The 12,101-nt window shown below is 47.5% G+C and overlaps 1 protein-coding gene and 2 long non-coding RNA genes across 3 annotated transcripts in view; 2 read left to right on the top strand and 1 right to left on the bottom strand.

Moving 5' to 3' along the window:
- Nucleotides 1-4,891: 4,891 nt before the first annotated feature.
- On the top strand, nucleotides 4,892-8,407 carry LOC144616410 (uncharacterized). The gene is made up of 3 exons (XR_013555725.2): nucleotides 4,892-5,412; nucleotides 6,319-6,992; nucleotides 8,285-8,407. It is a non-coding gene; the product is annotated as an uncharacterized LOC144616410 (long non-coding RNA).
- LOC132667507 (uncharacterized) lies at nucleotides 8,147-9,296 on the bottom strand. The gene is made up of 2 exons (XR_009605189.2): nucleotides 9,183-9,296; nucleotides 8,147-8,586 (listed from the first exon to the last, which is right to left on the bottom strand). It is a non-coding gene; the product is annotated as an uncharacterized LOC132667507 (long non-coding RNA).
- TRAF3IP2 (TRAF3 interacting protein 2) overlaps nucleotides 9,177-12,101 on the top strand; it is a 43,824-nt gene continuing 40,899 nt past the window's right edge. Inside the window, exon 1 of the mRNA XM_060616408.3 lies at nucleotides 9,177-9,291. The gene's annotated coding sequence lies outside the window, so the exon portion shown is untranslated. The remainder of the gene's footprint in view (nucleotides 9,292-12,101) is intronic.

The raw sequence follows: 12,101 nt of genomic DNA, 5'->3' as shown, positions 1-12,101 counted from the left end.
TCGCTGGAAATTAAGCTTCTTCAAAGGGCCTAAGAGCTCTCCAGAATTGCTAACATTTCCACCACGTGTATGTGCATGTGTGTGTGTGTGTGTGTGTGTGTGTGTGTAACACACACAGAGAGAGTAAGAGAGCGAGAGAGAGCGAAAGGTGATCTTATGGATTGTCAGGGTCTCGTGGTTCTAGCTACCTTGTCAGTCTCAGGTGCCAGTTAGAGGCAAGATCCCCTTTGCTTGTCTGTTTCCAACTTAGAACTAGCCCCTATTCAGGGAGTCTCAGTGGGCAACTTCCTCCCATAGATTAGCTTACCTCCCCACAGAAGACATGCTCTCCATCCAGGGTCCTAGCCCTATTCAAGAGGCCCCAAGAGAGGAAGAGCTGATTCTGGTCCAAGGCCAATCTCAGTCCTCAAATCCTTTCTATGGTTGAACTCTTCTTGAGATTACTAATAATGGAAATGGCCACAATTCTCAAAGAAAATCTGTCCTCCCACGTGAGGCTGTTGAGGGGGCTGGGAGTTGAGATACAATTTTAGTGGGAAAATCCCAATAAGGCAAATCAAAGTCAAAGTCATAATATTTCATACCTAGAATATAGGTTCTGGTGTTATCAGGGACCCAGACTACTTCCATCTTGTTGCTCTACCATTCTTGGAGTGTTACTGTCAACCACACAGTCCCCAACAGCTTGCCCCCCCCCCCCCCCCCCACTAAATCCATGGTCTAGCCAATGATAAGGGGAAAGAAGAGGAAAGAAGTGTCACTCAAAGGGCATGACACTTCTCATACCTCATTGATCAGAACTTAGTCCACATGGCCATACCTACCTGCAGGGAAGGCTAGTAATGTAGGTTTTTTTCTGGGTAGCCATTTGCCCAACTAAAGATTCAACTAGAATCTGCGGCAGAAGAAGGGACTGGATATTGGGATTCACTCTCAGCCACTGCTACGAACATCAACAACCCAGTTGGGTTGGACCGAAATTGGGTCCGTTTTCTTAAGAGAGTCTCTGAGAGAAGGGGGAGAACAAGTCAGCTTGCCCTTCCAGGAAAGCCAAGGTGAGCGTTAAAAGGGGACTTGCTTGTCAGGCATTGTCATCATCTTCAGGTAAGAGCGAGGTGCTCGGTGAGGAAAGACTCTTTCCACAGAGAACAGGAAAGTCCAACATGGGCCTGAGGCCCCGCCCCCCTACTATGAAGACACGGGGTTTCCTCTACCTCTAGACCCTATCTTGAAGAGAAAGAGGGAGAAATGCCAAAAGACTGAATACTTGCCGAAGAGAGACAGAACGGAGATTGAATTACTCTGACTGGAAGTATAAAGTTTTTCCCTGACTCTTTAGTGGAATGGGAGCTCATGAGAGCAGGCTAAATCACAGGACAAAAAGGTTGTAGGGTTTGGGTTTCTTTTGTGTTTTGGCTTAATCTAAAAATGAAATCAACCTCCCTCTCTCTCCCTCTCTGTCTCTCTCTGTCTCTCTCTCTCTCTCTCTCTCTCTCACACACACACACACACACACACACACAAAATTTCGTGACTTTATTATCTTGAAGATGCAATTCTAAAAACATCTTTCTTATAGATGGTATCCCTACTCCTGTTTACGCTTACTTCCATATGCATCCTGCCACGTAGGCAAAGCTGAAAGGGAAGACCTTTTAAATGAAAAGAATCCTTAGTTTTCTTCTCTGCCAGGAAGGCCTGAGCATCAAGGCAGCAAGCTTGGAGAGCGAAGATAATTCTGCTTTCAGGCGGCCTGAGAGGTGACATAGTCTGTCCCCAGAACAGAGCGGGGCAGACAAAACCCCTCACCAGGTATGTGGTTCGGCCTTTGGTTTTTCTTCAACTGGATCCTCACATGTGGTTGCATTCTCTGATCTGTAGTCAATTCTCTGACAGACAATACGCTCTTATTCAATTGTTAGCATAAAAGTACCTCTTACCACTACATGTGACTATTTATATTATGTGCTATGTTGTTTTTCCCCTTATGGTATTGACTGATAACTGATCCTAATGGAGTTATGCATTTATTTAATAGCTAATATTTATTATCACAATAGCAGCTGATATTTATTGAGCACAGTGCCAGACCCTCTACACAGATCATTTAATCTAATCTTCATGATAACCACCCCCCACCCCCACCACCAGGGCTGCAGGGCACAGTTGTGCCATTTGTGCCTGGCTGGGGAGGCAGTGGGGCAAAAACCTACCCTGGTCCTCACTCACCAAGGTCTGTGCTGAGGGAGAGGTTTCATCCCCTTGGATGAGAAATGTGTTCTCCACACAAAGACAGCCACCAGAACTGCTATATTTGAAGCCTTGATCATCCGTGAAAGAGTTGCCTTACTATTCCCATTACACAGATTAAGAAACCAAGGTACACAGAAGTCAAGAAAGTTCCCTAAGGTCACACAACTGGCAGGCCATGGAGTGGGGACCCAGACCAGAAGCCTGAATCAGAGGCCAGGCTCTTAACCTGGATGCTATTGGTGTGAGGTCTTCTCCCTGGAAATTTCCAGTCAGGCCATGAGCACCCGGGAGACAGGCTTTTGCGTCCACATGATTTGTGTTAGGTTCGGTACAACACACTGTGTTCACGTGTGCATTGAGTGCATTCTGGACACAAAAGGAATGACTGCTCAGAATCTTCGGACGGAGATCTCCAGCTGCTTTACCTGGCTGCATTAGACCAGAATTTCACAATCTAACAAGAAGAGAAGAGGCATCGAGAACTGTCAGGGAAATGATGCCCCGAGAAAAATCAACCCTCTGTCTTCTCTTTTCAAGACTGTGCACAATTCTGGTACCAAATAAGACTAGCGTCTGGAAGTCAGGCAAGCAAGTTTGCCCAAAGGGGAGGGTTTAACGTGAATCGTCTGCCTCCCTCCCTGGTATTCACGTCTCACATCTTTGTGGAGCCTTGAAAGATCAGTCTGTCCATAAGATATATCTCCCTTCTAACTTTGTGCCTAAAGTTTCCACCACTTAATGTGTTTCTTTGGGTTGTGGCTGCCCTGCCTGCCACCACCACACTCCAGATCCTCCCTGCTTGCTCCCTGATGCTTGAAATTCCTTTAATACGGAACAAAGGCTTTCATTTCATAGAGGGTGATGAGGCTTAAAATGCAAGCACCCCTCAGAGAGGTAGCACACTGATTTAAATTCACGCCATGTAACTTAGGTATAAGTGAGTGATCAGGTTTTTTCCCTGAGAGCACCTTTTGATGAGGGAAAGGCAGAAGAGAGAATAAGGACAGTTAGGCGGAGCCGAAAGGTAGTCCAGAGAAAGAAAAGGGCACAGAGGGGAGATGAGTCTGTACGGCGTCACCATTTGCCAGGAAGCTGCTTAATTTCTCTGCACCTTAAAAGGAGGCTAATGAAACCCATTGCGCAGGACTGCTTGAGGGATTTTTACTTTATTTTATCTTATATTTTAGTGTGGTGAAATACGCAGAAGATAAAATTTGCCATTGTAGCCATTTTTAAGTGTGCAACGCAGTGACAGTTAGTACGTGCACATTTTTGTGCAGCCATCACCACCATCCGTCTCTAGAACTCTTTTCAGCTTGCAACACTGGAAGTCTGTACCCACTGAACGATGACTTCCCCATTCCCCCTCTGCCCGGCCCCTAACCACCACCTTTCTGATTTCTGTCCCTATGAATCCGACTGTTCTAGGTGGCTTATAGTAAGTGGAGTTGTATAGTATTTGTCCTTTTATGACTGGCTTATGTCAGTTAGCATAATGTCTTCCGGGTCCACCCATGTTGTAGCGCATGTCAGGATTTCTTTCCTTTTTAAGGTTGAATAGTAGTCCATTGTCTGGATATACCACACTTTGTTTATCCACTCGTCCACTGATGGACACTGTGGCGTTTCCACCTTTTGACTATTGTGACGAATGTTGTTAGGAACATGGATGCGCAAATATCTCTTCAGGACCCTGTTCAATTCTTTTGACACCCAGAAGAATGGCTAGATCACGTGGTAAGGGTATTTTTTAATTTTTTGAGGAACCACCCTACTGTTTTCCACAGTGGCTGCACCATTTTACATTCCCCCCAACCGTGCATGAGATTCCAATTTCTCCACATTCTCACCAACACTTCATTTCTTTCCTCTTCCTCCGGCCCCTCCCGCTCCTCCTCCTCCTCTTTCTTTTCCTTCTTCTTCTTGTAAACATCCTCATTATTAAATGTAAACTTACACAAAGCTGCCCACGGACATGACCAACAGCCCGACAATTGAGTACATCAAGCTAGAGAATACTTGGAGAATAACATAGTTTATCATAGATGTTCTTGAAGGGGCACAGGGATCCCTCCCGCTCTTTCCCTGCCACACTGCTCCACAGAAACCCTCGCTGCCAAACTGCTGTGTCTTCACTTCCTCTGTTGGGCTCAAGCTACTTTCTCACCGTCCCTTTCCAAACATTCCTCTCTCATCTGACTTGCTCTGCTGCGTTCAGCCTCCATAGAAAGCAGAATCTGGTCTCTATCTGCTTTTCTCTCTTTGAGAGCAGCTGTCTGGAATTCTGGTGAACACATTTCTCTGCTTCATTATACAGATAATGAAAATCACTTGGCACAATGTAGCTACTCAATAAATGGCAGCTAATCGGGACGCCTGGGTGGCTTAGCCGGTTAAACATCCGACTTCAGCTCAGGTCATGATCTCGCGGTCCGTGGGTTCGAGCCCCGCGTCGGGCTCTGTGCTGACAGCTCAAGAGCCTGGAGCCTGCTTCGGATTCTGGGTCTCCCTCGCTCTCTGCCCCTCCCCCGCTCACACTCTGTCTCTCTCTTTCTCTCTCTCTCTCAAAAATAAACATGAAAAAAATTTAAAAATAAATAAATGGTAGCTAATCTTGTAGTACCTGCCTCATAGAAACATTGTGAATATGAAATGACTAGTTGCACCCCAAGTTCTTAGAACACTGCTCACACTTAATAAGCACTATTTGCAGTTACTATGGTGGTATTATTATCGCAGTGGTAGTAATGGGACCCCAGCGTGATAGGACTTAATCGTATTTTTAGCAAGAGAAGCTGCCAACAACCTTGGGTTCCAGTGGACCATGAGGAGAATCACCTCGGGGTAGAAAATCTTTGGCTTTGGAGTGCCTCCTTTTAAGGATACAACTGGAAGGTGAACAGGCACCCATCTTTCTGGGAAATGGTAGGACAGGACCTTTTGTAGCTTGACCGAAGCTGCTGTCCCCAGTAGCCCCTGGTAGTGGAACGAGATGCTTAAATCTGCATCTTGGAAAGAAAGAAGCTTGAGAGCAAAACCCTTCCCTTGTGAGAGTCAGTGTGACCACGACCTCTTTGCCAGGTTCTGGATGGATCTGCTGACAGAACAGGAAATGGTTCCGGAGGGGGAACTCAGCAAGAAGGAAGGAGCTCCGGACTGGTAGGGCAGTCTCAAGGAGCTCAGTGAGGGGGGGGGGAGGGGGGGGCCGTGGAAGAGCTAGTGATGGATGGATTCTGGCATCTGCCTGGGTCTGGCAGTCCCTCTGGGCTAGAAGCAGCCCGCCAAAGCAGTGGAGAAGCAGCAGCCAGATGACTCTGCAGCTTTGTTTTGCTGGCCGGTTGGTTTGGAGCTGCCTTGTTTCTTCAGTTTTTGCTTCTGACAGGCACACGAGAACATGCTGAGAATCCTTCAGTTTGCATGCCTAGCACCTAGTGTGTGTCTGAATGAGGCAAGTGCTCACTAAAGGTTGGGGGAGCGGAATACGCAGGAGAACAGGACTAGACCCTGGGAGCCTGGGCGTTTCTGGGCGTTTCTGCTCCTGCTGCCATCGGTCTTAACGGCCATGCCACAGACTTGTCAGCCAGCAGAGTGTGAGTGCCAGGGACCCTCCGAACGAGGGCCGTTCTCAGGGAAATTCCTCGTGGCCGTCCTCAGGGAAATTCGCTCTGCCCTTCCAGCACTTGAAATCATACCATTTAAAAATGGAAAATCAAGGCTTGTCCAAGGAATGAATCTTTTCCTTTTCCCCTTCTTCTCGTGGATTAATACCGTAGAATGGAGGAGCGCCTGGGTGGCTCAGTCGGTTGGGCGTCCGACTTCAGCTCAGGTCATGATCTCGCGGTCCGTGAGTTCGAGCCCTGTGTCAGGCTCTGGGCTGACTGCTCGGAGCCTGGAGCCTGCTTCCGATTCTGTGTCTCCCTCTCTCTCTGCCCCTCCCCCATTCATGCTCTGTCTCTCTCTGTCTCAAAAATAAATAAACATTAAAACAAAAATTTTAAAAAATACCGTAGAATGGAGAGTTTCTGAATATCAGATCCGAATGGCTTTGTTTTGTTTTGTTTACAGAGGAGGAGAGAGCCAGTCGACTTTCATCTAATTATGTGTTTTGCAAGAATACTGAGCAACGCTAGAAGCTGGCAAACACAAATCCTCCCCTCCTAGACATTTAACTGGAGGGTGAGAGCTGACCCGTATTTTGGCTCCTCTGCTTAGCACATATACAGCAGCCAGCGCCGTGGACACACGTGGCCTCACGTGACTGGCAATCTCAGCTCCACCCTTTTATTGTCTACACCCTTTTTCCTTCTTGAGTGCTGTCGAGAGTTGTACGAAGGAAGCAAGTTACCTGTGTTCACCCAAGCATGTGGGAAGGACAGACCACAACACGGCAAGAAGGGGCAAGAAGCAGCATCCACCTGGAAGTGGGGGAGTTCCAGAATTCAACGTTTTTTATTTTTTATTTTTTTATTTTTGGGACAGAGAGAGACAGAGCATGAACGGGGGAGGGGCAGAGAGAGAGGAGACACAGAATCGGAAACAGGCTCCAGGCTCCGAGCCATCAGCCCAGAGCCTGACGCGGGGCTCGAACTCACGGACCGTGAGATCGTGACCTGGCTGAAGTCGGACGCTTAACCGACTGCGCCACCCAGGCGCCCCGAGTTCCAGAATTCTTTGCCACAGACTAGCTGTGTGAACGTGGAGAAGTGACTCAGTGTCTCTGAGCCTCGGATTCCTCAAAGGTAAAGTGGGAATGACAGTCGATGCCTCTCTCAGGACTGTTGGAGGATTAAATGTGCTGACAGGCGGTGAATGGTGGGTTCTCAGTGAAGCGCCCCTCTCCTGTGATGGCAGCTAAAAGGGTGTCTGTGCTAGAGTGAGAACCCCAGTGGGGACTCCTGGGGGCCAGAGGTGCTCATTTTCCAGACTCCCTGACACCTCCCCTGCATCCACATTTCACTGTGTCCAGCACATTTAGACAGGAGTTTCTCCCGTTCTAAACAGTTTACATTCCCATGCTGCTTTGCAGTAGGGGCCTCCGTGAAGGCTCCCGGGTAGGAACCATTAACCTATTCCGGCAAGTGGCTGACTTTCTGTTCAGGATAAATGGAGACGGGAGGAAGGCCCGGCTGACAGCAATTCAAAGCAGCACTACAGCACTTGGTTATCTTCCTACAGGGCCCTTAGGCCTCGTGGCTGGGGAAACAGTCGGTGCGAGCCATGGAAAAAAAGATTCTCCCTGTTCTTCCCGATGAGTTGTATTCCAAAGGTAGTACTTGACAGAAGCATCTTCCAGGCTTTTTCCCAATCCATGTAACGGACCTAAGAGAAATGAAAACTATTTTTCACCCCGCCCCCTTCTTTGCTCTCCTTCTTATTTCCTCCCCTTGGCATTCTTTTCTTCTCTGTCCTCCTCTCCTAACACAGATAGCTTTTTCAAAGTGTCCTGGTACCAGCTGCTGCACAGAGAATACTATTTTTCTCTAAACTAAAAAAAAAAAAAAAAAAAGATTATTATTATAGTAATTTTGAGGCAGAAAGTTCAAGGCTAAGGTAGCAAGTACAATTTTTTTTTTGAAAAATATGTTTGTGGAAAAAAAGAATCAAACAACCCACATGTGTAAATAGTATATAAGTCCTCCGTTCTCACTCATTGCCCTCAATCTCATTCCCGGGGGGTGAAAACCACTCAACAGTTTGGATGCGTTCTTCCAGACATTTATGATTTATTCATCTGACGCATATAGAATGGTTGCTCACTATGTTCCGGGCAGGTGTCAGGGCCAACCAGCAGTGAACAAGCATGAATCTATATATGAATGCACACGTGTTTATCTGCCATATATATTGACAAAAATGAGATCATGTTAATAAATAATATAGTCACTTTTGCACGTTAGAATGTAGAAATATATACATACATATTTATTATTTTTCACAGCTGCATAGTATTCCATCACAAGGATATACCAAAATATATGCAACCTGTTATACGTTATTTTAAAAACAAGCCGTGTTTCCTTTGCTTGCAGAGTGTAGAGCAACCCACTTCGTGTGACCTACTTGAGCAGAACCTGGCAGTGTGGATGGGGATGCTCTGGGACCTGTCCCCTGCACAAGGGTGGAGAGATGGCTGGCAGCGGGTGCTGACCCTTGGGCCTCTTCAACGGGCAGGCAAGGCCAGCACCAGGAGCACAGTGTGCCTGCCCAGGCACCTGGCTGTGGTGCCCAGTCGGCCAGTGGAGGAACTGAGTTCACACCCACATCCCTCCGACTCCAGAGCTCTAGCGGCCACAGCTCCCATCATGTGCTTCCTTTGACAATAAATTCTCCAGTCTATGGATTAAACAAGGAGAAGGAAGGAGAGGAAATAAACTTGAGGTCATGAAAAACACAGCCAAAGGAGGACAGTGCATGCATACTTGTGCTTGTGTGCATGCACGTGTGTGCACGCACGCACGCTCACATGGGGATGGGCAGTGAGTCCTGCCCTCACATGAGCAAGGGCAGCAAATGCTGACGTTTAAACAGAGATAGTAAGAAGCTCTTGACTCACACTCCACCCCGCTATCTGCCCCTAATCTCCTCTTTTGGAGCAGCTAATGAATAACCAATCTTAACACCCAAATCCAATCCCCTCTCCAGACACCTTGTCTAGGGCTAGGGCGCTGCAGTAGCACCGAGGTCCAGGGCAGTGCAGACATTCCTCCGCAGTTACTTAGCTGGGTGGTGGAAACAAAAATGCACCCCAATTGGTCAGCCAGTGGCCTTTTCTAGTGAATGAAGGAGGTTTCTGTTTTAAGAAATAAAGTGACTTCTCAGCTGTTGATTCACTGCCCACAGGGAGATTTTCTCGGCAGAGGCTTCCTAGCCTCCGTAGAAATTTGCATACAACTTCCACTTCCTGCTTCAGAGCTTGTTCGACCGCTTACCTGGGCCTGGAGAGGGAGGAGGGAGGCGGGAGCGACCCAAGGTGGAGTGTGAGAAGGAGAGAGCACGACCACCCCGTCGGCCGGTCTGTCTGTCCGTGGTGGTGCTAAGGTAAGTCGTTCAGAGCTGTCGCCTGCCTGGCCTTACTTTTTAGCTGCTGACCCATTTTCCAAAAGCAGTTTTCGCCTTCACTGAAATGTTCTGCCTTACTTTCCCCCCACCTTCCACTCCCCACCTTTCTAACCTGTTCGTGTAGAGACTGGCTGGGGCTGAGAAAATGACACCTAAGTATCTGGCTGCCAGAAAGTGCTGGTGGTTTAGTATTTCAGACAGGCGAGAGGAGATTAACTCTCTGAGGGGTGGAAAGCGCACACACGGGTGTTTTCTCGGAGCTGTCTGGGAACCATTTGTTTGAGTACTTCGTGTCCCACAAGTTTCGGTTAAGAATCCAGCCTCACTTCTCCAAGGAGGGAGCCAGGGATGGCAAAAATTAAGTCATTGGCTTCCAGCCCCGGGACACGTCAGTGGCAAAGATGGAAGGAAAACTCCCAGTTTTCTCGATCCTTGTTTCATGCAGGGAAAAGATCAACCCCATATTCGTGGGCCAGGAAGTTCAGCTCAGCTCTGCGCTGGCTCCCAGCTGCCTTCCCAGCCCTCTCCCACAGCCCCCCGCCCCTCCGGAGCAACCCAGACGTTTGCTGGCACAGAAAACAAGGAGAGAAATGCTATTACTCGATCTTAGAAGCTCATCAAGTTTCATGTGACTTTCAAGTTCAAGATGGTCTCTTAGAATAGGGCAATTTTAATGGGGGGCGGGGGGAGAGACCGAATAAATAATAAAAAAGGACAAGAAACTCCGTTTCAAGTCCTCACTCCATTCCTTGCTGGCTTTGTGGCTTAAGCAATCACTTTGGTTTCCCTAGGACTGGATTTCTTCATCAATAAAATGTGTGTGGGGGGTGAACTAACATGATTTTGTCTAAATTCCCTTCTAACTAAATAAAGCTAGGAAAATGGGAGTCCCCAGAGGGCTAGCCGTAATGGGTGATCTTGGAAGACTTACTTTGTTTACTGACTATTCAAACATATGAATTTTACCTCCTGCTACTAGATGGTTAGTTCCTTGAGAAAAAGGACTTTGTTTCTTAATCCTTTTCTACCCCTTAGCACAAGTATACTATCAAACACCTCATAGGTGCTCAAGCTTTTATCACATAAGCTGCTTTGACTTGTTTCACTCACCTGTTCTGAAAGCACAAGGTAAAAGCCTCAGTCAGGGCCAAAGGCTGGGGGAAGCTGGGCAGCCACGTGGCTCTGCGGGAGGCTGCCGGGAATTTAGGCGTTTTTATTGGCTCTAGTTACATAAAACGGGGTTTCTTAAATTAGTTCATGTCCCATTTGGGTTGCTCAGGAAGAACTGTCCTATGCACTTGCCCACAGATTCATGGCAGGCCAGAGAACTGGCAGACCAGCCTGGCTCCAGAAGGTTGCATTACTGACTTAGCTGGAGCTGAAAACCACTCCTGGGCTAGACCAATAATCACTGCATGTGGGGCCTTTAATGGGAGGTGAAAGGAAGCTATGAAGTACATCCTAATAGCATGTAAGGGTGATGGCTATGATTGGACACATTAGATGGCAGACACAGGATCCTTAACCTTTTCCAAACCACTACTTTATTATTGTTGTTATTTCTTTGGGCAATTATTTTTTGTCACTACCGTTCCAACAGGCCCTGGCTGATGGGGATGGGCTGACTCAGTGCTTTCAGTATTGCTAAACTGTTTCTGTGGAAAGGCCCTGGTGTAGTCATTGTCACGTTCTTAGATGGCCCTCTCTATGACCCCCGGGATGAGAGGGCAGGAATTTCAAGATGTTTCACCTGTGATGAATTACTGATTCTAATTTCGAAGGGTGAAGCACCATTATCTGAAATGAGGCTAACTGCTCTCAGCCGCCAGCCCTGCTTTTACCCAGAAAGACCACCCGTAGCCATTCTTAATCTGGTGTTACAGCTCCAAGTCATTTTATTTTTTAATTTTTTTTTTTAACGTTTATTTTTGAGACAGAGCATGAACAGGGGAGGGGCAGAGAGAGAGGGAGACACAGAATCGGAAGCAGGCTCCAGGCTCTGAGCCATCAGCCCAGAGCCCGACGTGGGGCTCGAACTCGCGGACCGCGAGATCGTGACCCGAGCTGAAGTCGGACGCTTAACCGACTGAGCCACCCAGGTGCCCCTCCAAGTCATTTTTTGATGGCAGTCATGAAACAGTGTGGTGCCTCTGCTCACTGTGTGTGGTGGGCTGACTAGGGAGTGCAGTCAGGGTACTGAACCAGCATGGATGCACCATCATCCTAACTCAGGGATACTGACTCTTGGAGGGTGCAAAGATAGAAAGTGTTGAAGCTTGTTTCTCTCAGGGTTAAGGAGTTAGTGACTTTCAAACGCTCTGAAAATACAAGGTAGTTTGATTTGCAGGCATTCTTTAACAGGCATTCAGAAAGATAGATTATGTGGGTAGTTTGTCTAAATGAAATCTGTTCTACCCTGCACAGAATCAAAATCTCAGAAATACCCTGAATCCAACCATTTTTCTGCAGCAGGAAGTTTTAGATTAGCCCATAAAAATATGTAACAATTGCAGGCAACTGTTTGGGGGGGGGTGGGCAAGGGCACAGATGAGGCACATTAAACTTTATATTCCTTTCAGATCCAATGAAATGACCCCTGATGTTTGACCACATTTCCTTATCAAAACAATCCTGCCAGCCTTTCGTGAGAAAGCATCTGAGGATTGGAATCAAGAAGCTCTCCCCTTGGGCCTCTCCCGTTTCTTCTAAGTGCGTTGTCACCAAGATATTTTTAGTTCATGAAACCCCAGCTGTCCCTTCTCCCCCCGACATTCTTTGCGTCTCTTCAC

This window comes from Panthera onca, chromosome B2 (assembly GCF_046562875.1).
Source record: "Panthera onca isolate mPanOnc1 chromosome B2, mPanOnc1 haplotype 2, whole genome shotgun sequence".
Lineage (NCBI taxonomy): Eukaryota > Metazoa > Chordata > Mammalia > Carnivora > Felidae > Panthera > Panthera onca.
This window is presented reverse-complemented; position numbering and strand designations above follow the sequence as displayed.